Source organism: Oncorhynchus keta, chromosome 10 (assembly GCF_023373465.1).
Source record: "Oncorhynchus keta strain PuntledgeMale-10-30-2019 chromosome 10, Oket_V2, whole genome shotgun sequence".
Classification (NCBI taxonomy): domain Eukaryota; kingdom Metazoa; phylum Chordata; class Actinopteri; order Salmoniformes; family Salmonidae; genus Oncorhynchus; species Oncorhynchus keta.
Genome location: NC_068430.1, coordinates 82,683,862 through 82,711,486, shown reverse-complemented (window position 1 = coordinate 82,711,486; position 27,625 = coordinate 82,683,862). Strand labels below are relative to the sequence as shown.

General features: G+C 37.3%; 1 protein-coding gene across 1 annotated transcript in view; it reads left to right on the top strand.

Moving 5' to 3' along the window:
• The first annotated feature begins 6,524 nt into the window (after positions 1 to 6,524).
• The window catches only part of LOC127931973 (bromodomain-containing protein 4-like), a 103,154-nt gene continuing 82,053 nt past the window's right edge, over positions 6,525 to 27,625 (top strand). The window contains 2 exon segments of the mRNA XM_052526131.1: positions 6,525 to 6,693; positions 10,947 to 11,097. The gene's annotated coding sequence lies outside the window, so the exon portion shown is untranslated.

Here is a 27,625-nt window from a genome sequence, read left to right as displayed (position 1 = left end):
GATGGGTTAAATGCGGAAGACATATTTGTTGAATATATTGTTTAACTGACTAGCTGACTAACTGACTACACTAGTGTAGTGTCAACAACGCAGCCACTGCCAGCTAGCCTACTTCAGCAGTACTGTATCATTTTAATCATTTTAGTCAATAAGATTCTTGCTACGTAAGCTTAACTTTCTGAACATTCGAGACGTGTAGTCCGCTTGTCATTCCAATTTCCTTGCATTAGCGTAGCCTTTTCTGTAGCCTGTCAACTATGTGTCTGTCTATCCCTGTTCTCTCCTCTCTGCACAGACCATACAAACGCTCCACACCGCGTGGCCGCGACCACCCTAACCTGGTGGTCCCACACGACCCACGTGGAGTTCCAGGTCTCTGGTAGCCTCTGGAACTGCCAATCTGTGGCCAACAAGGCAGAGTTCATCTCAGCCTATGCCTCCCTCCAGTCCCTTGACTTCTTGGCACTGACGGAAACATGGATCACCACAGATAACATTGCTACTCCTACTGCTCTCTCCTCGTCCGCCCACGTGTTTCGCACACCCCGAGAGCTTCTGGTCAGCGGGGTGGTGGCACCGGGATCCTCATCTCTCCCAAGTGGTCTTTCTCTCTTTCTCCCCTTACCCATCTGTCTATTGCCTCCTTTGAATTCCATGCTGTCACAGTTACCAGCCCTTTCAAGCTTAACATCCTTATCATTTATCGCCCTCCAGGTTCCTCGGAGAGTTCATCAATGAGCTTGATGCCTTGATAAGCTCCTTTCCTGAGGACGGCTCACCTCTCACAGTTCTGGGCGACTTTAACCTCCCCACGTCTACCTTTGACTCATTCCTCTCTGCCTCCTTCTTTCCACTCCTCTCCTCTTTTGACCTCACCCTCTCACCCTCCCCCTACTCACAAGGCAGGCAATACGCTTGACCTCATCTTTACTAGATGCTGTTCTTCCACTAACCTCATTGCAACTCCCCTCCAAGTCTCCGACCACTACCTTGTATCCTTTTCCCTCTCGCTCTCATCCAACACTTCCCACACTGCCCCTACTCGGATGGTATCGCGCCGTCCCAAACTCTCTCCTCTTCCATCCTATCTTCTCTTCCCTCTGCTCAAACTTTCTCCAACCTATCTCCTGATTCTGCCTCCTCAACCCTCCTCTCCTCCCTTACTGCATCCTTTGACTCCCTATGTCCCCTATCCTCCAGGCCGGCTCGGTCCTCCCCTCCCGCTCCGTGGCTCGACGACTCATTGCGAGCTCACAGAACAGGGCTCCGGGCAGCCGAGCGGAAATGGAGGAAAATTTCGTGCGGACCTGGCATCCTTTCACTCCCTCCTTCTACATTTTCCTCCTCTGTCTCTGCTGCTAAAGCCACTTTCTACCATTCTAAATTCCAAGCATCTGCCTCTAACCCTAGGAAGCTCTTTGCCACCTTCTCCTCCCTCCTGAATCCCCCCCCTCCCTCCTCCCTCTCTGTCAACCATTTTTCGATGACATCCGATCCTCGTTTGCTAAGTCAAAGACACCGCTGGTTCTGAACACTGCCCTATGTTCCAGATGAAAATGCCGCCCAACAACCTGCCCGTTTGACCCTATCCCCTCCTCTCTTCTCCAGACCATTTCCGGAGACCTTCTCCCTTACCTCACCTCGCTCATCAACTCATCCCTGACCGCTGGCTACGTCCCTCCCGTCTTCAAGAGAGCGAGAGTTGCACCCCTTCTTACACTCGATCCCTCCGATGTCAACAACTACAGACCAGTATCCCTTCTCTCTTTTCTCTCCAAAACTCTTGAGCGTGCCGTCCAGATTTCTACCGCTATCTCTCTCAGAATGACCTTTTGTCAGGTTTCAAGACTAGTCATTCAACTGAGACTGCTCTTCTCTGTATCACGGAGGCGCTCCGCACTGCTTAACTCTCTCTCCTCTGCTCTCATCCTTCTAGACCTATCATGCCTTCGATACTGTGAACCATCAGATCCTTCTAGTTGGGCATCTCGGCGCATGCCCACGCAGATTGCGTCCTACCTGACAGGTCGCTTTACCAGGTGGCGTGGCGAGAATCTGTCTCCTCACCACGCTCTCACCACTGGTGTCCCCAGGGCTCTGTTCTAGGCCCTCTCTTATTCTCGCTATACACCAAGTCACTTGGCTCTGTCATAACCTCACATGGTCTCTTATCATTCTATGACACACAATTAATCTTCTCCTTTCCCCTTCTGATGACCACATCTCTGCATGTCTGGCAGACATAAATGACGGATCACCACCTCAAGCTGAACCTCAGCAAGACGGAGCTCCTCTTCCTAACTTCCATGATCTCGCCATCACGGTTGACAACTCCATTGTGTCCTCCTCTAAGAACCTTGGCGTGATCCTGGACAACATGACGTTCTCAACTAACATCAGGCGGTGTCCCGTTCCTGTAGGTTCATGCTCTACAACATCCGCAGAGTAACCCTGCCTCACACAGGAAGCGGCGCAGGTCCTAATCCAGGCACTTGTCATCTCCCGTCTTGATTACTGCAACTCGCTGTTGGCTGGGCTCCCTGCCTGTGCCATTAAACCCCTACAACTCATCCAGAACCGCAGCCCGTCTGGTGTTCAAAGTTCTCTCACGTCACCCCGCTCCTCCGCTCTCTCCACTGGCTTCCAGTTGAATCGCATCCGCTACAAGACCATGGTGCTCGCCACGGAGCTGTGAGCACCTCAGTACCTCCAGGCTCTGATCAGGCCCTACACCCAAACAAGGGCACTGCGTTCATCCACCTCTGGCCTGCTCGCCTCCCTACCACTGAGGAAGTACAGTTCCCGCTCAGCCCAGTCAAAACTGTTCGCTGCTCTGGCCCCCAATGGTGGAACAAACTCCCTCACGACGCCAAAGTCAATCACCACCTTCCGGAGACACCTGAAACCCCACCTCTTCAAGGAATTCTAGGATGGGTAAGTAAGGGTAAGTAATCCTTCTCACCCCCCCCCTTCTCCCCCAACAAGATTTAGATGCAAGTGGCTGTTCCACTGGTTGTCATAAGGTGTATGCACCAATTTGTAATCTGGATAAAGCGTCTGCTAAATGACTTAAATGTAAATGTAAATGTAGGCATCCCCTTTCCCTGATCAAAGTAGTGTGTTGTTTAAAAGGGCTTTTGGCAGTTACTACATTTTTGGACTTCTAAATGAACATATACCCATTAATTCATGAAGAACATCACTTCTAAATGAACATGTACCCATTAATTCATGAAGAACATCACTTCTAAATGAACATGTACCCATTAATTCATGAAGAACATCACTTCTAAATGTACATATACCCATTAATTCATGAAGAACATCACTTCTAAATGTACATGTACCCATTAATTCATGAAGAACATCACTTCTAAATGAACATGTACCCATTAATTCATGAAGAACATCACTTCTAAATGAACATATACCCATTAATTCATGAAGAACATCACTTCTAAATGAACATATACCCATTAATTCATGAAGAACATCACTTCTAAATGAACATGTACCCATTAATTCATGAAGAACATCACTTCTAAATGAACATGTACCCATTAATTCATGAAGAACATCACTTCTAAATGAACATATACCCATTAATTCATGAAGAACATCACTTCTAAATGTACATATACCCATTAATTCATGAAGAACATCACTTCTAAATGAACATATACCCATTAATTCATGAAGAACATCACTTCTAAATGAACGTGTACCCATTCATTCATGAACATCTCTTCTAAACGCCTCCATGAGCTTTTAGTTCAGTTGTCATACCTTATCAGAATCCAAAATATAAGCTTATTTTACTCCAATGTTTAAAACTATAATCTTGATATCATGGATGGTCAGTCCTTGCATCCATAGCTCTATGAATTTGAGTGGTTATATTTCTGCAGTCCCATCCATCCCGTGGCTTTTTACTGAAACAGCAGGCATGGTTATTTCTGCTACTTTAAGGTCTCGTCTTAATGTAACACTGCATTCTGCAGAATGCAATCTTGTTGACTGTGACGCCCATGAATCAACTCAAGGAAAGGAGCAAGTGGGCTGCTTCAGTGAATTTAACTAAATCCACAGATTAGGGCCGAATTAATTTCACATGACTGGGAATACAGATATGCATCTGTTGGTCACAGATACCTTAAGAAAGGTAGGGTTGTAGATCAGAAAACCAGTCCGTATCTGGTGTGACCTCCATTTGCCTCGTGCAGCGCAACACATCTCCTTCACATAGAGGTGATCAGGCTGTTTATTGTGGCCTGAGGAGTTTGTAAGTCGCTCTGGATAAGAGCGTCTGCTAAATGACTTAAATGTAAAAATGTAAATGAGTGTTGTCCCACTCCTCTTCAATGGTTGTGCGAAGTTGCTGGATATTGGCGGGAACTGGAACACGCTGTTGCACACGTCGATCCAGAGCATCCCAAACATGCTCAACGGGTGACATGTCTGGTGAGTATGCAGACCACGGAAGGACTTGGAACATTCTCAGCTTCCGGGAACTGTGAACAGATTCTTGCGACACGAGCTTTGCATTATACCGAAACATGAGGTGATGGCAGCGGATGAATGCCACGACAATGGACCACAGGATCTCATCATGGTATCAATGCATTCAAATTTCCGTCGATAAAATGCAATTGTGTTTGTTGTCCATAGCTTATGCCAGCCCATACCGTAACCCCACTACCACCATGGGGGGCTCTTTTTTACAACTTTGACATTAAAAAAGGGAGATACTTAAGTCAGTTGTACAACTGAATGCCTTCAACTGAAATGTGTGGCGTTGTCACAAAACTGCACATTGAGAGTGGCCTTTTTATTGTCCCCAGCACAAGGTGCACCGGTGTAATGATCATGCTGTTTAATCAGCTTCTTGATATGCCACACCTGTCAGGTGGATGGATTATCTTGGCAAAGGAGAAATGCTCACTAACAGGGATGTAAACAAATTTGTGCACAAAACTTGAGAGATTTTATCTTTTTGTGCTTATGGAACATTTCTGGGATCTTTTATTTCAGCTCAGGAAACATGGGACCAACAATTTACATGTTGCGTTTCTATTTTTGTTCAGTGTAGGATCAGACACCGCCTGTCCCTATAATATAATTTTGATCTAAAAGACCTGAACTCAAAGAGGATTGATACTACCAAAGATTGTCTATTATATTGACAAGATATTTGAGTGACCGCTTTGAAGATGGAAGACAGGTGGGAGAAGTTGAGATCAGGTGGGAAGGGAAAGGGGGATACCTTGTCAATTGCACAACTGAATGCATTCAACCGAAATGTGTCTTCCGCATTTAACCCAACCCCTCTGAATCAGAGATGTGTGGGGACTTGCCTTAATCGACATCCACGTCCCGGGAGAAGTTGTTGTTGGGGGTTAACCGTCTTGCTCATCGGCAGAACGGCTGATTTTTCCACCTTGCCGGCTCTGGGATTCGAACCAGCGACATTTTGGTTGCTGGCCAAACCCTCGTAGCCAATGTCAGGGCAGAAACATGTGTGAACAACAGTCCATAGAGATAGATAGCAGATTCAACATTGTGTCTGTGCCACTATAGTGTCTGTGAGGGCATGAGCAGCGCCATTGAGGCCATCTCCATTATGAAGTAGTTATTTTTTTGTTCTTCATTAGCGGACCGCTCCCAATTCATAGGAATCACCACCCAGTTGGCTACTTTAAAATGGTGGAAGCCCTCAATGGCAATGCTAAAACTGTTTATATCCATGATGAGTGTTCTATCGCTATGACAACAGGCACAACTCCAATAACAATGTTTTGCCATGTGCGTCCATATCAGTGCATTCACTGGGGCGGCAGGGTAGCGTAGCATTGGACTAGTAACCGAAAGGTTGCAAGTTCGAATCCCCAAGCTGACCCACAAATCTGTCGTTTGCACTGTTCCTAGACCGTCATTGAAAATAAGAATTTGTTCTTAACTGACTTGCCTAGGTAAAGGTAAAATTTAAATTCATGAGCAATTTAACCATTAACAAACTTATATTTCATTAAATAAGCCTCACGTAGCAAATGAGCAATTACATGTTTTGTTGACTAAATTCGGCACTCCAAACAAACATTTCTCACTTCGTGGCATTATTTTCTTGTATACATTTCGGGCGGAGTAAACCTCTCACTTCGCCTTTTCCTCTCTGATACTACCATACTTGTGATTAATTGACCACTAGGTGGAGGGCTCACTCCACTATAGGTGGAATTAATTGCGTTTCTTCAAGGTAGAATTTACCACAACATGAGTTTATTATAAGAGTATTAAGAATCTATAGTTTATAAGATTATGTGATTTATAGAAGGTGAAATTATGCAATTGTTACAATATATATCACAATAAATAATCCAGTCCATTGAGAGTGTGTGGTTACGCGATAATAGCAATTAATTGTGATGCTATGTATGGCCATTTATGCAGACCAGTGTATATTGGGAATTTGTCTATAATAATTTTCCGTGTTTGAAGTTATTGCATGGTATTGCATGTTCCGGGAGACAGAGGTAGGAAGAGGACAGAGGGGATTCGTTCGTGGAGAGGTGACATTCCTCCGAATGACGTCCTGACGTTCCCCCTACGTCTGACGTCACCGACGTCGAACGGGGCTGTTTGTTCTGGATTCAGGGGTGAGGAAGACCTGCGCGCGCTGACAACCGACAGAAAAAGGTAAATAAACGTGTTTTGGGGTGTCGCTCCACCGATACCGGTAGGGTAAACGAAGGCATTCAATCTCAGGAATCCGATAAAACACTCAGAACCACACTCGGTCCAGTAATTCGGTTGGTGTCAGTGCGCGAGGTGTCTTGCGGGGCATGGGCTGTCTTATCACAGGCCTGTCGCCGGTGCGGGCGCACGGGAAGATGAATATTCTCTGTATTTACGTTACCTGATTTGCAGTTTATTGCACATCTTGTGTTTTCGTTCTCTATGCTCCTTGGTGGTACATTTAACGGTGTTTTTCAGGGGCATGGGCACTCCCTGTTGTCATTGCGCACGGTAGTTGGGGGACGGTAGCAGGCTAACGTTAGTAGCTAGCTAGGTTGTTTGTTTGTAGCCCCGTAGGCCGTATTCTTGACAGAAGTTACGCCTGGTTTGGGGCGTATTTTACGCTCCGTGGCGCTGAAAGCACGTGAAATACGACGTAGTTTTTTTCTAGAATAACGTCACAGTCCAAGTTGTATTCTGAAAGGGTGTTTACGTACGGAGCTGTCAGAAAAATGCTGACAGCGATCACGACTTGCTGTTGTATCTCTCGACCAGGGGTCCCAAACTTTTGCAGGTTTTAATTTTATTTCCTGCAATTCTAAACATGTTGTCATGGCGTGCAAATAATATTTTGCAGTTGTAAAGCACATGTCTTGCCATTCTATACATATCTGATGTATATTCATGTGATATTTGAGTGACAAAAAATGACTATGGGCTAAAAGATCTTTATAAAAAAAAACGTTAGCTGACATGAGCTACTTGATCTGGACATTTCTGACAAGTTATAAATAGTTCTCTAAGGTCTGTAATGACTAACAAGACAAGAGGAACTGATGATGTACTACCCAATTTAGAGATGACAATGTTCAAGAGTAAGTTTAAAGCTGGACTGAGTTCCTAAAATAAATAAATAACCTGTGCCGACCCCTCCACAGTTGGGGAACCACTGCCCTAGACAACTTAACCTAATCATCTGCTATGCATATTGCATCTCTAGAAATAGTTTTATTTGAATAAAAGGCTGACGTATGTGACAAGAAGCACCATTTTCTATATTTACTCGTTGATTTTGGACTTTATATTCAGGATGTTTTGACTTTGCATGATCATTTTTTTCACTTCATTATCTAGTCTGATTAATCAGGCTGGAATATACAAGTAATTGGTATAGCTAGACAGCCTTAGACATTATCTAGTCTGATTAATCAGGCTGGAATATACAAGTAATTGGTATAGCTAGACAGCCTTAGACATTATCAAGTCTGATTAATCAGGCTGAACCCAAAAAGTCAGTTAAACATTTATTTCCTGTGGATATTTTGTCTCAAATTTCGGGCAGCAGAAGGACAACTGCACAGACAAACGGTAGAGTAAGTTTAAATGCAATTTCATAGAACATTTAGTCTTTCACACAAATGTCGCAGGCTGTTTATACCAATTACTTGTGTATTCCAGCCTGATTAATAAGACTAGATAATGTCTAAGGCTGTCTAGCTATACCAATTACTTGTGTATTACAGCCTGATTAATCAGACTACATTTACATTACATTTAAGTCATTTAGCAGACGCTCTTAGACTAGATAATGTCTATGGCTGTCTAGCTATACCAATTACTTGTGTATTACAGCCTGATTAATCAGACTAGATAATGTCTAAGGCTGTCTAGCTATACCAATTACTTGTGTATTACAGCCTGATTAATCAGACTATTGGTTATCTAGCTAGTTAAAACTCTTTAAAGTTAATGTTATTTGAAGGTAGAGAGGCATATATGGTCTGGAGAAATGTGCGTAGCTAAAATGACCCACTTGCTGTGAGATTGGGTTCCATTGTTTTGACAGTGTTGGGTTCGTTGTTGTCAATTATCGTGTGTGTGTGTGTGTGTGTGTGTTCCTCCAATAACATAAGCAGTAAAACATCATGCTTTACTCCACAGGTGTCAGTCATTCCACGGAGGGCCGAGTGTCTGTGGGGTTTTTGCTCCTCCCTTGTACTTGATTGATGAATTAAGGTCACTGATTAGTAAGGAACTCTCCCTCACCTGGTTGTTTTGGTCTTAATTGAAAGAAAAAGAAGAAAAACCATCAGACACAAGGCTCTCCATGGAATGAGTTTGACTCCCCTGCTTTACCCTGTCTGTCTCTCTGCTGTGGGTAGAGACTTAGACAAAGGCTCTCATTTACAATGATTGTTAGTCACATGGAGACATGACTACTTGTTTTCACGGTTTCATCACGACAGACAGACGCTCCGCATCTTGTCTTTGCCTATGCAAACATACAGTGCAGTCAGAAAGTATTCAGACCCCTTGACTTTTTCCACATTTTGTTACGTTACAGCCTTTTCCTAAAACTGATTAAATATTTTTTTCTCCTTGTCAATCTACACACAATACCTCATAATGACAAAGCAAAAACAGTTTTTTTTAGAAATGTTAGCAAATTGATTAAAAAAAAACGAAATATCACATTATTCAGACCTTTTACTCAGTACTTTGTTGAAGCTCCTTTGGCAGCGATTACAGCCTCTAGTCTTCTTGGGTATGACTCTACAAGTTTGGCACATCTGTATTTGGGGAGTTTCTCACATTCTTCTCTGCAGATATTCTCAAGCTCTGTCAGGTTGGATGGGGAGCGTCACTGGACATTTATTTTCAGGTCTCTACAGAGATGTTCGATCGGGTTCAAGTCTGGGCTCTGGCTGGGTTACTCAAGGACATTCAGAGACGTGTCCCAAAGCCACTCCGACGTTGTCTTGGCTGTGTGCTTTGGGTCGTTCGCCCCAGTCTGAGGTCCTGAGTGCTATGGAGCAGGTTCTCATCAAGGATTTCTCTGTACTTTCTCCGTTCATCTTTCCCTCGATCCTCACTAGTCTCCCAGTCCCTGCCGCTGAAAAACATCCCCACAGCATGATGCTGCCACCGCCATGCTTCACCATAGGGATGGTGCCAGGTTTCCTCAAGACGTGACCCTTGGCATTCACGCCAAAGAGTTCAATCTTGGTTTCATCAGACCAGAGAATCTTGTTTCTAATGGTCTGATAGTTCTTTGGGTGCCTTTTGGCAAACTCCAAGCGGGCTGTCATGAGTATTTTACTAAGGAGTAGCTTCTATCTGGCCACTCTACCATAAAGGCCTGACTGGTAGGATGCTGCAGAGATGGTTGTCCTTCTAGAAGGTTCTCCCATCTCCACAGAGGAACTCAGGAGCTCTGTTAGAGTGACCATCGGGTTCTTGGTCACCTCGCTGACCAAGGCCCTTCTCCCCTGATTGCTCAGTTTGGCCGGGCTCTAGGGGAGTCTTGGTGGTTCCAAACATCTTACATGCTGCAGAAATGCAGAAATTTTGGTACTCTTCCCCAGATCTGTGCCCCGACATAATCTGTCTCTGAGTTCTATGGACAATTCCTTCGACCTCGTGGCTTGGTTTCTGCTCTGACATGCACTGTCAGCTGTGGGATCTTTATATAAACAGTTGTGTGCCTTTCCAAATCATGTCCAATCAATGGAATTTACCACAGGACAATCAATGGAAACCTGAGCTCAATTTTGAGTCTCATAGCAAAGGGTTTGACTACTTATGTAAATAAGGTATTTCTGTATTTTATTTTATACAAATTGTCTAAAAACCTGTTTGCTTCTGTCATTATGAGGTATAGTGTGTAGATTGCAGAGGATTTTTATTTATTTATTTAATACATTTTAGAATAAGGCTGTAACAAAATGTGGAAAAGACAAGGGGTCTGAATACTTTCCAAAATGCACCGTACACTACGCCTTCTAGACACACCACACACACGGCTGACGTACAGTCACACTACAACCCTTCTCTTCTCTATACCCCCCCCACCAGTGTTGTGATTCCTTGTCCTTCTACAGCTCTCTCTCAGACCCCTCTACTCCACTCGTCAACCAACCGAAGACTGGTTGGTCTCTGTTTCTCTCTCCACCAGTGTTGTGATTCCTTGTCCTTCTACATCTGTTTCTCTCTCTTTCTCTCTCTCTCAGACCCCCTCTACTCCCCTCGTCAACCAACCAAACAACCGAAGACTGGTCGGTCTCTGTTTCTCTCTCTCTCCACCAGTGTTGTGATTGCTTGTCCTTCTACATTTCTCTCTATCGCTCGCTCGCTCTCTCTCAGACCACCTCTACCCCCCTCGTCAACCAACAAACCAAAGGAAGTCTAGCCACTCTCTCCTGCCCCCCCTCCAGGTCACTACTCCACCCCTCTCGTCAACCAACCAACCAAAGGAAGACTGGCCCCTCTCTCCTGCCCCCCTCCAGGTCACTACTCTACCTCTCCATTCTGAGAGATGACACTCCCTCTGGACTAGACCAAGCCTGCACCACAACAGACAAACATGTAAGTCCAGCTGTAAGCTAGCAGCCTGTGTGTGTGTGTTCTAGACTAATGAACAACCTACTAGGACTAAACATCATCATTAGGGAAAGGGGGAGACCTAGTCAGTTGCACAACTGAATGCATTCCAAAAAAACGAGTCTTCTGTATTTGAACCAAACCCCTCTGAATGGGCTCTGGATTCAAACCTGTCTTAAAGGTTGGTAGGAGTATTTATGTCAGGCTAATGAGTAAACGACTACTACACATAATCATTAGATAGTGATGGGGGGACGGGACATATGCAGTTACATATTTTTAAGATGTATCCTAACGTTTTGACAGTATCCTAATATTAGTTTTTCCTTCATAGCTTGTTCTTCATCTTCTTTTTACGTTGGGAGTCAATTAGTTTTCAGCACTTTTATTTCCATGACTGATCAACACTTGGCTCATTCTTGTCTTTCTGCTGCAGACATATGGTGAGCAATATGTTTGGAACATCGAATCGCAATAAAATCCCAGTGTTGAATCACAATACATATAGAATCCTGACAATCACAATACATATAGAATCCTGACAATCACAATACATATAGAATCCTGAGAATCACAATACATATAGAATCCTGAGAATCACAATACATATAGAATCCTGACAATCACAATACATATAGAATCCTGAGTATCACAATACGTATAGAATCCTGAGAATCACAATCACATACATAGAATCCTGAGAATCACAATACATATAGAATCCAAGAGTATAGAATCCTGAGAATCACAATACATATATAGAATCACAATAATCATATAGAGAATCACAATACATATAGAATCCTGAGAATCACAATACATATAGAATCCTGAGAATCACAATACATATAGAATATCACAATACATATAGAATCCTGATACCTATAGAATCACAATACATATAGAATCCTGAGAATCACAATACATATAGAATCCTGAGAATCACAATACATATAGAATCCTGAGAATCATCCTGAGAATACATATAGAATCCTGAGAATCATATAGAATCCTGAGAATCACAATACATATAGAATCCTGAGAATCACAATACATATAGAATCCTGAGAATCACAATACATATAGAATCCTGAGAATCACAATACATATAGAATCCTGAGAATCACAATACATATAGAATCCTGAGAATCACAATACATATAGAATCCTGAGAATCACAATACACATAGAATCCTGAGAATCACAATACACATAGAATCCTGAGAATCACAATACACATAGAATCCTGAGAATCACAATACATATAGAATCCTGAGAATCACAATACATATAGAATCCCGAGAATCACAATACATATAGAATCCTGAGAATCACAATACGTATAGAATCCTGAGAATCACAATGCGTATAGAATCCTGAGAATCACAATGCGTATAGAATCACTCTGTATAGAATCACGATACGTATAGAATCCTGAGAATCACAATACATATAGAATCCTGAGAATCACAATGCGTATAGAATCACTATGTATAGAATCACGATACGTATAGAATCCAGAGTGTCCTGAGAATCTCAGTATATATCGTATTGTGACAATATTGTATCTTGAGGTTCTTGGCCATTTCCATCCCTGTTGGTAGGAGTGTTAGTAATTCAACTACTACTACTACTAAACATCATCATTACATAGTCTTATTGGTTGGTAGGAGTGTTAGTAATTCAACTACTACTACTACTAAACATCATCATTACATAGTCTTATTGGTTGGTAGGAGTGTTAGTAATTCAACTACTACTACTAAACATCATTATTACATAGTCTTATTGGTTGGTAGGAGTGTTAGTAATTCAACTACTACTACTACACATCATCATTACATAGTCTTATTGGTTGGTAGGAGTGTTAGTAATTCAACTACTACTACTACTAAACATCATCATTACATAGTCTTATTGGTTGGTAGGAGTGTTAGTAATTCAACTACTACTAAACATCATCATTACATAGTCTTATTGGTTGGTAGGAGTGTTAGTAATTCAACTACTACTACTACTAAACATCATCATTACATAGTCTGATTGGTTGGTAGGAGTGTTAGTAATTCAACTACTACTACTACTAAACATCATCATTACATAGTCTTATTGGTTGGTAGGAGTGTTAGTAATTCAACTACTACTACTACTAAACATCATCATTACATAGTCTTATTGGTTGGTAGGAGTGTTAGTAATTCAACTACTACTACTAAACATCATCATTACATAGTCTTATTGGTTGGTAGGAGTGTTAGTAATTCAACAACTACTACTAAACATCATCATTACATAGTCTTATTGGTTGGTAGGAGTGTTAGTAATTCAACTACTACTACTACTAAACATCATCATTACATAGTCTTATTGGTTGGTAGGAGTGTTAGTAATTCAACTACTACTACTACTAAACATCATCATTACATAGTCTTATTGGTTGGTAGGAGTGTTAGTAATTCAACAACTACTACTAAACATCATCATTACATAGTCTTATTGGTTGGTAGGAGTGTTAGTAATTCAACAACTACTACTAAACATCATCATTACATAGTCTTATTGGTTGGTAGGAGTGTTAGTAATTCAACTACTACTACTAAACATCATCATTACATAGTCTTATTGGTTGGTAGGAGTGTTAGTAATTCAACTACTACTACTACTAAACATCATCATTACATAGTCTTATTGGTTGGTAGGAGTGTTAGTAATTCAACTACTACTACTACTAAACATCATCATTACATAGTCTGATTGGTTGGTAGGAGTGTTAGTAATTCAACTACTACTAAACATCATCATTACATAGTCTTATTGGTTGGTAGGAGTGTTAGTAATTCAACTACTACTACTACTAAACATCATCATTACATAGTCTTATTGGTTGGTAGGAGTGTTAGTAATTCAACTACTACTACTACTAAACATCATCATTACATAGTCTTATTGGTTGGTAGGAGTGTTAGTAATTCAACTACTACTACTAAACATCATCATTACATAGTCTTATTGGTTGGTAGGAGTGTTAGTAATTCAACTACTACTACTAAACATCATCATTACATAGTCTTATTGGTTGGTAGGAGTGTTAGTAATTCAACTACTACTACTACTAAACATCATACTAAACATCATCATTACATAGTCTTATTGGTTGGTAGGAGTGTTAGTAATTCAACTACTACTACTAAACATCATCATTACATAGTCTTATTGGTTGGTAGGAGTGTTAGTAATTCAACTACTACTACTAAACATCATCATTACATAGTCTTATTGGTTGGTAGGAGTGTTAGTAATTCAACTACTACTAAACATCATCATTACATAGTCTTATTGGTTGGTAGGAGTGTTAGTAATTCACTACTACTACTAAACATCATCATTACATAGTCTTATTGGTTGGTAGGAGTGTTAGTAATTCAACTACTACTACTACTAAACATCATCATTACATAGTCTTATTGGTTGGTAGGAGTGTTAGTAATTCTACTACTACTAAACATCATCATTACATAGTCTTATTGGTTGGTAGGAGTGTTAGTAATTCACTACTACTACTACTAAACATCATCATTACATAGTCTTATTGGTTGGTAGGAGTGTTAGTAATTCAACTACTACTACTACTAAACATCATCATTACATAGTCTTATTGGTTGGTAGGAGTGTTAGTAATTCACTACTACTACTAAACATCATCATTACATAGTCTTATTGGTTGGTAGGAGTGTTAGTAATTCAACTACTACTACTACTAAACATCATCATTACATAGTCTTATTGGTTGGTAGGAGTGTTAGTAATTCAACTACTACTACTACTAAACATCATCATTACATAGTCTTATTGGTTGGTAGGAGTGTTAGTAATTCAACTACTACTAAACATCATCATTACATAGTCTTATTGGTTGGTAGGAGTGTTAGTAATTCTACTACTACTACTAAACATCATCATTACATAGTCTTATTGGTTGGTAGGAGTGTTAGTAATTCAACTACTACTACTACTAAACATCATCATTACATAGTCTTATTGGTTGGTAGGAGTGTTAGTAATTCAACTACTACTAAACATCATCATTACATAGTCTTATTGGTTGGTAGGAGTGTTAGTAATTCAACTACTACTACTACTAAACATCATCATTACATAGTCTTATTGGTTGGTAGGAGTGTTAGTAATTCAACTACTACTACTAAACATCATCATTACATAGTCTTATTGGTTGGTAGGAGTGTTAGTAATTCAACTACTACTACTACTAAACATCATCATTACATAGTCTTATTGGTTGGTAGGAGTGTTAGTAATTCAACTACTACTACTACTAAACATCATCATTACATAGTCTTATTGGTTGGTAGGAGTGTTAGTAATTCAACTACTACTACTAAACATCATCATTACATAGTCTTATTGGTTGGTAGGAGTGTTAGTAATTCAACTACTACTACTACTAAACATCATCATTACATAGTCTTATTGGTTGGTAGGAGTGTTAGTAATTCAACTACTACTACTACTAAACATCATCATTACATAGTCTTATTGGTTGGTAGGAGTGTTAGTAATTCAACTACTACTACTACTAAACATCATCATTACATAGTCTGATTGGTTGGTAGGAGTGTTAGTAATTCAACTACTACTACTAAACATCATCATTACATAGTCTTATTGGTTGGTAGGAGTGTTAGTAATTCAACTACTACTACTACTAAACATCATCATTACATAGTCTTATTGGTTGGTAGGAGTGTTAGTAATTCAACTACTACTACTAAACATCATCATTACATAGTCTTATTGGTTGGTAGGAGTGTTAGTAATTCAACTACTACTACTAAACATCATCATTACATAGTCTTATTGGTTGGTAGGAGTGTTAGTAATTCAACTACTACTACTACTAAACATCATCATTACATAGTCTTATTGGTTGGTAGGAGTGTTAGTAATTCAACTCAACTACTACTAAACATCAATTCAATTGGTCTTATTGGTTGGTAGGAGTGTTAGTAATTCAACTACTACTACTAAACATCATCATTACATAGTCTTATTGGTTGGTAGGAGTGTTAGTAATTCAACTACTACTACTACTAAACATCATCATTACATAGTCTTATTGGTTGGTAGGAGTGTTAGTAATTCAACTACTACTACTAAACATCATCATTACATAGTCTTATTGGTTGGTAGGAGTGTTAGTAATTCATTACATAGTCTTACTACTACTACTACTAAACATCATCATTACATAGTCTTATTGGTTGGTAGGAGTGTTAGTAATTCAACTACTACTACTAAACATCATCATTACATAGTCTTATTGGTTGGTAGGAGTGTTAGTAATTCAACTACTACTACTACTAAACATCATCATTACATAGTCTTATTGGTTGGTAGGAGTGTTAGTAATTCAACTACTACTACTACTAAACATCATCATTACATAGTCTTATTGGTTGGTAGGAGTGTTAGTAATTCAACTACTACTACTACTAAACATCATCATTACATAGTCTTATTGGTTGGTAGGAGTGTTAGTAATTCAACTACTACTACTAAACATCATCATTACATAGTCTTATTGGTTGGTAGGAGTGTTAGTAATTCAACTACTACTAAACATCATCATTACATAGTCTTATTGGTTGGTAGGAGTGTTAGTAATTCAACTACTACTACTAAACATCATCATTACATAGTCTTATTGGTTGGTAGGAGTGTTAGTAATTCAACAACTACTACTAAACATCATCATTACATAGTCTTATTGGTTGGTAGGAGTGTTAGTAATTCAACTACTACTAAACATCATCATTACATAGTCTTATTGGTTGGTAGGAGTGTTAGTAATTCAACTACTACTAAACATCATCATTACATAGTCTTATTGGTTGGTAGGAGTGTTAGTAATTCAACTACTACTACTAAACATCATCATTACATAGTCTTATTGGTTGGTAGGAGTGTTAGTAATTCAACTACTACTACTACTACTACTACTAAACATCATCATTACATAGTCTTATTGGTTGGTAGGAGTGTTAGTAATTCAACAACTACTACTAAACATCATCATTACATAGTCTGATTGGTTGGTAGGAGTGTTAGTAATTCAACAACTACTACTAAACTTCATCATTACATAGTCTTATTGGTTGGTAGGAGTGTTAGTAATTCAACAACTACTACTAAACATCATCATTACATAGTCTTATTGGTTGGTAGGAGTGTTAGTAATTCAACAACTACTACTAAACATCATCATTACATAGTCTTATTGGTTGGTAGGAGTGTTAGTAATTCAACTACTACTAAACATCATCATTACATAGTCTTATTGGTTGGTAGGAGTGTTAGTAATTCAACTACTACTAAACATCATCATTACATAGTCTTATTGGTTGGTAGGAGTGTTAGTAATTCAACTACTACTACTAAACATCATCATTACATAGTCGTATTGGTTGGTAGGAGTGTTAGTAATTCAACTACTACTAAACATCATCATTACATAGTCTTATTGGTTGGTAGGAGTGTTAGTAATTCAACAACTACTACTAAACATCATCATTACATAGTCTGATTGGTTGGTAGGAGTGTTAGTAATTCAACAACTACTACTAAACATCATCATTACATAGTCTTATTGGTTGGTAGGAGTGTTAGTAATTCAACTACTACTACTACACATCATCATTACATAGTCTGATTGGTTGGTAGGAGTGTTAGTAATTCAACAACTACTACTACTACTCATCATCATTACATAGTCTTATTGGTTGGTAGGAGTGTTAGTAATTCAACTACTACTACTACTAAACATCATCATTACATAGTCTTATTGGTTGGTAGGAGTGTTAGTAATTCAACTACTACTAAACATCATCATTACATAGTCTTATTGGTTGGTAGGAGTGTTAGTAATTCAACTACTACTACTAAACATCATCATTACATAGTCTTATTGGTTGGTAGGAGTGTTAGTAATTCAACTACTACTAAACATCATCATTACATAGTCTTATTGGTTGGTAGGAGTGTTAGTAATTCAACTACTACTACTAAACATCATCATTACATAGTCTTATTGGTTGGTAGGAGTGTTAGTAATTCAACTACTACTAAACATCATCATTACATAGTCTTATTGGTTGGTAGGAGTGTTAGTAATTCAACTACTACTACTACTAAACATCATCATTACATAGTCTGATTGGTTGGTAGGAGTGTTAGTAATTCAACTACTACTACTAAACATCATCATTACATAGTCTTATTGGTTGGTAGGAGTGTTAGTAATTCAACTACTACTACTAAACATCATCATTACATAGTCTTATTGGTTGGTAGGAGTGTTAGTAATTCAACTACTACTAAACATCATCATTACATAGTCTTATTGGTTGGTAGGAGTGTTAGTAATTCAACTACTACTAAACATCATCATTACATAGTCTTATTGGTTGGTGGGAGTGTTAGTAATTCAACTACTACTAAACATCATCATTACATAGTCTTATTGGTTGGTGGGAGTGTTAGTAATTCAACTACTACTAAACATCATCATTACATAGTCTTATTGGTTGGTGGGAGTGTTAGTAATTCAACTACTACTAAACATCATCATTACATAGTCTTATTGGTTGGTAGGAGTGTTAGTAATTCAACTACTACTAAACATCATCATTACATAGTCTTATTGGTTGGTAGGAGTGTTAGTAATTCAACAACTACTACTAAACATCATCATTACATAGTCTTATTGGTTGGTAGGAGTGTTAGTAATTCAACTACTACTAAACATCATCATTACATAGTCTGATTGGTTGGTAGGAGTGTTAGTAATTCAACTACTACTACTACTAAACATCATCATTACATAGTCTTATTGGTTGGTAGGAGTGTTAGTAATTCAACAACTACTAAACATCATCATTACATAGTCTTATTGGTTGGTAGGAGTGTTAGTAATTCAACTACTACTCATCATCATTACATAGTCTGATTGGTTGGTAGGAGTGTTAGTAATTCTACTACTACTAAACATCATCATTACATAGTCTGATTGGTTGGTAGGAGTGTTAGTAATTCAACTACTACTAAACATCATCATTACATAGTCTGATTGGTTGGTAGGAGTGTTAGTAATTCTACTACTACTAAACATCATCATTACATAGTCTTATTGGTTGGTAGGAGTGTTAGTAATTCACTACTACTACTAAACATCATCATTACATAGTCTTATTGGTTGGTAGGAGTGTTAGTAATTCAACTACTACTAAACATCATCATTACATAGTCTTATTGGTTGGTAGTGAGTGTTAGTAATTGGTAGGAGTGTTAGTAAACTACTACTAAACATCATCATTACATAGTCTGATTGGTTGGTAGGAGTGTTAGTAATTCAACTACTACTAAACATCATCATTACATAGTCTTATTGGTTGGTAGGAGTGTTAGTAATTCAACTACTACTAAACATCATCATTACATAGTCTGATTGGTTGGTAGGAGTGTTAGTAATTCAACTACTACTAAACATCATCATTACATAGTCTTATTGGTTGGTAGGAGTGTTAGTAATTCAACTACTACTACTACTAAACATCATCATTACATAGTCTGATTGGTTGGTAGGAGTGTTAGTAATTCAACTACTACTAAACATCATCATTACATAGTCTGATTGGTTGGTAGGAGTGTTAGTAATTCAACTACTACTACTAAACATCATCATTACATAGTCTTATTGGTTGGTAGGAGTGTTAGTAATTCAACTACTACTACTAAACATCATCATTACATAGTCTTATTGGTTGGTAGGAGTGTTAGTAATTCAACTACTACTACTACTACTACTACTAAACATCATCATTACATAGTCTTATTGGTTGGTAGGAGTGTTAGTAATTCAACTACTACTAAACATCATCATTACATAGTCTTATTGGTTGGTAGGAGTGTTAGTAATTCAACTACTACTACTAAACATCATCATTACATAGTCGTATTGGTTGGTAGGAGTGTTAGTAATTCAACTACTACTAAACATCATCATTACATAGTCTTATTGGTTGGTAGGAGTGTTAGTAATTCAACTACTACTAAACATCATCATTACATAGTCTGATTGGTTGGTGGGAGTGTTAGTAATTCAACTACTACTACTAAACATCATCATTACATAGTCTTATTGGTTGGTGGGAGTGTTAGTAATTCAACTACTACTACTAAACATCATCATTACATAGTCTGATTGGTTGGTGGGAGTGTTAGTAATTCAACTACTACTACTAAACATCATCATTACATAGTCTGATTGGTTGGTGGGAGTGTTAGTAATTCAACTACTACTACTACTAAACATCATCATTACATAGTCTGATTGGTTGGTAGGAGTGTTAGTAATTCAACTACTACTAAACATCATCATTACATAGTCTTATTGGTTGGTAGGAGTGTTAGTAATTCAACTACTACTACTAAACATCATCATTACATAGTCTTATTGGTTGGTAGGAGTGTTAGTAATTCAACTACTACTAAACATCATCATTACATAGTCTTATTGGTTGGTAGGAGTGTTAGTAATTCAACTACTACTACTAAACATCATCATTACATAGTCTTATTGGTTGGTAGGAGTGTTAGTAATTCAACTACTACTAAACATCATCATTACATAGTCTTATTGGTTGGTAGGAGTGTTAGTAATTCAACTACTACTACTACTAAACATCATCATTACATAGTCTTATTGGTTGGTAGGAGTGTTAGTAATTCAACTACTACTACACATCATCATTACATAGTCTGATTGGTTGGTAGGAGTGTTAGTAATTCAACTACTACTAAACATCATCATTACATAGTCTTATTGGTTGGTAGGAGTGTTAGTAATTCAACTACTACTAAACATCATCATTACATAGTCTTATTGGTTGGTGGGAGTGTTAGTAATTCAACTACTACTAAACATCATCATTACATAGTCTTATTGGTTGGTGGGAGTGTTAGTAATCACTACTAACTACTACTAAACATCATCATTACATAGTCTTATTGGTTGGTGGGAGTGTTAGTAATTCAACTACTACTAAACATCATCATTACATAGTCTTATTGGTTGGTGGGAGTGTTAGTAATTCAACTACTACTAAACATCATCATTACATAGTCTTATTGGTTGGTAGGAGTGTTAGTAATTCAACTACTACTAAACATCATCATTACATAGTCTTATTGGTTGGTAGGAGTGTTAGTAATTCTACTACTACTAAACATCATCATTACATAGTCTTATTGGTTGGTAGGAGTGTTAGTAATTCAACTACTACTAAACATCATCATTACATAGTCTTATTGGTTGGTAGGAGTGTTAGTAATTCAACTACTACTACTAAACATCATCATTACATAGTCTTATTGGTTGGTAGGAGTGTTAGTAATTCAACTACTACTAAACATCATCATTACATAGTCTGATTGGTTGGTAGGAGTGTTAGTAATTCTACTACTACTAAACATCATCATTACATAGTCTTATTGGTTGGTAGGAGTGTTAGTAATTCAACTACTACTAAACATCATCATTACATAGTCTTATTGGTTGGTAGGAGTGTTAGTAATTCTACTACTACTAAACATCATCATTACATAGTCTTATTGGTTGGTAGGAGTGTTAGTAATTCAACTACTACTAAACATCATCATTACATAGTCTGATTGGTTGGTAGGAGTGTTAGTAATTCAACTACTACTAAACATCATCATTACATAGTCTTATTGGTTGGTAGGAGTGTTAGTAATTCAACTACTACTAAACATCATCATTACATAGTCTTATTGGTTGGTAGGAGTGTTAGTAATTCAACTACTACTAAACATCATCATTACATAGTCTGATTGGTTGGTAGGAGTGTTAGTAATTCAACTACTACTAAACATCATCATTACATAGTCTGATTGGTTGGTAGGAGTGTTAGTAATTCAACTACTACTAAACATCATCATTACATAGTCTTATTGGTTGGTAGGAGTGTTAGTAATTCACTCTACTAAACATCATCATTACATAGTCTTATTGGTTGGTAGGAGTGTTAGTAATTCAACTACTACTAAACATCATCATTACATAGTCTGATTGGTTGGTAGGAGTGTTAGTAATTCAACTACTACTAAACATCATCATTACATAGTCTGATTGGTTGGTAGGAGTGTTAGTAATTCAACTACTACTAAACATCATCATTACATAGTCTTATTGGTTGGTAGGAGTGTTAGTAATTCACTACTACTACTAAACATCATCATTACATAGTCTTATTGGTTGGTAGGAGTGTTAGTAATTCTTATTGGTTGGTAGGAGTGTTAGTAATTCAACTACTACTAAACATCATCATTACATAGTCTTATTGGTTGGTAGGAGTGTTAGTAATTCAACTACTACTACTAAACATCATCATTACATAGTCTTATTGGTTGGTAGGAGTGTTAGTAAAACTACTACTAAACATCATCATTACATACTACTACTACTAAACATCATCATTACATAGTCTTATTGGTTGGTAGGAGTGTTAGTAATTCAACTACTACTACTAAACATCATCATTACATAGTCTTATTGGTTGGTAGGAGTGTTAGTAATTCAACTACTACTACTAAACATCATCATTACATAGTCTTATTGGTTGGTAGGAGTGTTAGTAATTCAACTACTACTACTACTAAACATCATCATTACATAGTCTTATTGGTTGGTAGGAGTGTTAGTAATTCAACTACTACTACTAAACATCATCATTACATAGTCTTATTGGTTGGTAGGAGTGTTAGTAATTCAACTACTACTACTAAACATCATCATTACATAGTCTTATTGGTTGGTAGGAGTGTTAGTAATTCAACTACTACTACTAAACATCATCATTACATAGTCTTATTGGTTGGTAGGAGTGTTAGTAATTCAACTACTACTACTAAACATCATCATTACATAGTCTTATTGGTTGGTAGGAGTGTTAGTAATTCAACTACTACTACTACTAAACATCATCATTACATAGTCTTATTGGTTGGTAGGAGTGTTAGTAATTCAACTACTACTACTAAACATCATCATTACATAGTCTTATTGGTTGGTAGGAGTGTTAGTAATTCAACTACTACTACTACTAAACATCATCATTACATAGTCTTATTGGTTGGTAGGAGTGTTAGTACTAAACATCATCATTACATAGTCTTATTGGTTGGTAGGAGTGTTAGTAATTCAACTACTACTACTACTAAACATCATCATTACATAGTCTTATTGGTTGGTAGGAGTGTTAGTAATTCAACTACTACTACTAAACATCATCATTACATAGTCTTATTGGTTGGTAGGAGTGTTAGTAATTCAACTACTACTAAACATCATCATTACATAGTCTGATTGGTTGGTAGGAGTGTTAGTAATTCAACTACTACTAAACATCATCATTACATAGTCTGATTGGTTGGTAGGAGTGTTAGTAATTCAACTACTACTAAACATCATCATTACATAGTCTTATTGGTTGGTAGGAGTGTTAGTAATTCAACTACTACTAAACATCATCATTACATAGTCTGATTGGTTGGTAGGAGTGTTAGTAATTCAACTACTACTAAACATCATCATTACATAGTCTGATTGGTTGGTAGGAGTGTTAGTAATTCAACTACTACTAAACATCATCATTACATAGTCTGATTGGTTGGTAGGAGTGTTAGTAATTCAACTACTACTAAACATCATCATTACATAGTCTGATTGGTTGGTAGGAGTGTTAGTAATTCAACAACTACTACTAAACATCATCATTACATAGTCTTATTGGTTGGTAGGAGTGTTAGTAATTCAACTACTACTACTAAACATCATCATTACATAGTCTTATTGGTTGGTAGGAGTGTTAGTAATTCAACTACTACTACTACTACTACTACTAAACATCATCATTACATAGTCTTATTGGTTGGTAGGAGTGTTAGTAATTCAACTACTACTACTAAACATCATCATTACATAGTCTTATTGGTTGGTAGGAGTGTTAGTAATTCACTACTACTACTACTAAACATCATCATTACATAGTCTTATTGGTTGGTAGGAGTGTTAGTAATTCAACTACTACTACTAAACATCATCATTACATAGTCTTATTGGTTGGTAGGAGTGTTAGTAATTCAACTACTACTACTAAACATCATCATTACATAGTCTTATTGGTTGGTAGGAGTGTTAGTAATTCAACTACTACTACTACTAAACATCATCATTACATAGTCTTATTGGTTGGTAGGAGTGTTAGTAATTCAACTACTACTACTAAACATCATCATTACATAGTCTTATTGGTTGGTAGGAGTGTTAGTAATTCAACTACTACTACTACTAAACATCTACTACTAAACATCATTACATAGTCTTATTGGTTGGTAGGAGTGTTAGTAATTCAACTACTACTACTACTAAACATCATCATTACATAGTCTTATTGGTTGGTAGGAGTGTTAGTAATTCAACTACTACTACTAAACATCATCATTACATAGTCTTATTGGTTGGTAGGAGTGTTAGTAATTCAACATTACTACTACTACTAAACATCATCATTACATAGTCTTATTGGTTGGTAGGAGTGTTAGTAATTCAACTACTACTACTACTAAACATCATCATTACATAGTCTTATTGGTTGGTAGGAGTGTTAGTAATTCAACTACTACTACTAAACATCATCATTACATAGTCTTATTGGTTGGTAGGAGTGTTAGTAATTCAACTACTACTACTACTAAACATCATCATTACATAGTCTGATTGGTTGGTAGGAGTGTTAGTAATTCAACTACTACTACTACTAAACATCATCATTACATAGTCTTATTGGTTGGTAGGAGTGTTAGTAATTCAACAACTACTACTACTACTACTACTAAACATCATCATTACATAGTCTTATTGGTTGGTAGGAGTGTTAGTAATTCAACAACTACTACTAAACATCATCATTACATAGTCTGATTGGTTGGTAGGAGTGTTAGTAATTCAACAACTACTACTAAACTTCATCATTACATAGTCTTATTGGTTGGTAGGAGTGTTAGTAATTCAACAACTACTACTAAACATCATCATTACATAGTCTTATTGGTTGGTAGGAGTGTTAGTAATTCAACAACTACTACTAAACATCATCATTACATAGTCTTATTGGTTGGTAGGAGTGTTAGTAATTCTACTACTACTACTAAACATCATCATTACATAGTCTTATTGGTTGGTAGGAGTGTTAGTAATTCAACTACTACTAAACATCATCATTACATAGTCTTATTGGTTGGTAGGAGTGTTAGTAATTCAACTACTACTACTAAACATCATCATTACATAGTCTTATTGGTTGGTAGGAGTGTTAGTAATTCAACTACTACTACTACTAAACATCATCATTACATAGTCTTATTGGTTGGTAGGAGTGTTAGTAATTCAACAACTACTACTAAACATCATCATTACATAGTCTTATTGGTTGGTAGGAGTGTTAGTAATTCAACAACTACTACTAAACATCATCATTACATAGTCTTATTGGTTGGTAGGAGTGTTAGTAATTCAACAACTACTACTAAACATCATCATTACATAGTCTTATTGGTTGGTAGGAGTGTTAGTAATTCAACAACTACTACTAAACATCATCATTACATAGTCTTATTGGTTGGTAGGAGTGTTAGTAATTCAACTACTACTAAACATCATCATTACATAGTCTTATTGGTTGGTAGGAGTGTTAGTAATTCAACTACTACTACTACTAAACATCATCATTACATAGTCTTATTGGTTGGTAGGAGTGTTAGTAATTCAACTACTACTACTAAACATCATCATTACATAGTCTTATTGGTTGGTAGGAGTGTTAGTAATTCAACTACTACTAAACATCATCATTACATAGTCTTATTGGTTGGTAGGAGTGTTAGTAATTCAACTACTACTACTAAACATCATCATTACATAGTCTGATTGGTTGGTAGGAGTGTTAGTAATTCAACAACTACTACTAAACATCATCATTACATAGTCTTATTGGTTGGTAGGAGTGTTAGTAATTCAACTACTACTACTACACATCATCATTACATAGTCTGATTGGTTGGTAGGAGTGTTAGTAATTCAACAACTACTACTAAACATCATCATTACATAGTCTTATTGGTTGGTAGGAGTGTTAGTAATTCAACTACTACTACTACTAAACATCATCATTACATAGTCTTATTGGTTGGTAGGAGTGTTAGTAATTCAACTACTACTAAACATCATCATTACATAGTCTTATTGGTTGGTAGGAGTGTTAGTAATTCAACTACTACTAAACATCATCATTACATAGTCTGATTGGTTGGTAGGAGTGTTAGTAATTCAACTACTACTAAACATCATCATTACATAGTCTGATTGGTTGGTAGGAGTGTTAGTAATTCAACAACTACTACTAAACATCATCATTACATAGTCTTATTGGTTGGTAGGAGTGTTAGTAATTCAACTACTACTACTAAACATCATCATTACATAGTCTTATTGGTTGGTAGGAGTGTTAGTAATTCAACTACTACTACTACTACTACTACTAAACATCATCATTACATAGTCTTATTGGTTGGTAGGAGTGTTAGTAATTCAACTACTACTACTAAACATCATCATTACATAGTCTTATTGGTTGGTAGGAGTGTTAGTAATTCAACTACTACTACTAAACATCATCATTACATAGTCTTATTGGTTGGTAGGAGTGTTAGTAATTCAACTACTACTACTACTAAACATCATCATTACATAGTCTTATTGGTTGGTAGGAGTGTTAGTAATTCAACTACTACTACTAAACATCATCATTACATAGTCTTATTGGTTGGTAGGAGTGTTAGTAATTCAACTACTACTACTACTAAACATCATCATTACATAGTCTTATTGGTTGGTAGGAGTGTTAGTAATTCAACTACTACTACTAAACATCATCATTACATAGTCTTATTGGTTGGTAGGAGTGTTAGTAATTCAACTACTACTACTACTAAACATCATCATTACATAGTCTTATTGGTTGGTAGGAGTGTTAGTAATTCAACTACTACTACTACTAAACATCATCATTACATAGTCTTATTGGTTGGTAGGAGTGTTAGTAATTCAACTACTACTACTAAACATCATCATTACATAGTCTTATTGGTTGGTAGGAGTGTTAGTAATTCAACTACTACTACTACTAAACATCATCATTACATAGTCTTATTGGTTGGTAGGAGTGTTAGTAATTCACTACTACTACTACTACTAAACATCATCATTACATAGTCTTATTGGTTGGTAGGAGTGTTAGTAATTCAACTACTACTACTAAACATCATCATTACATAGTCTTATTGGTTGGTAGGAGTGTTA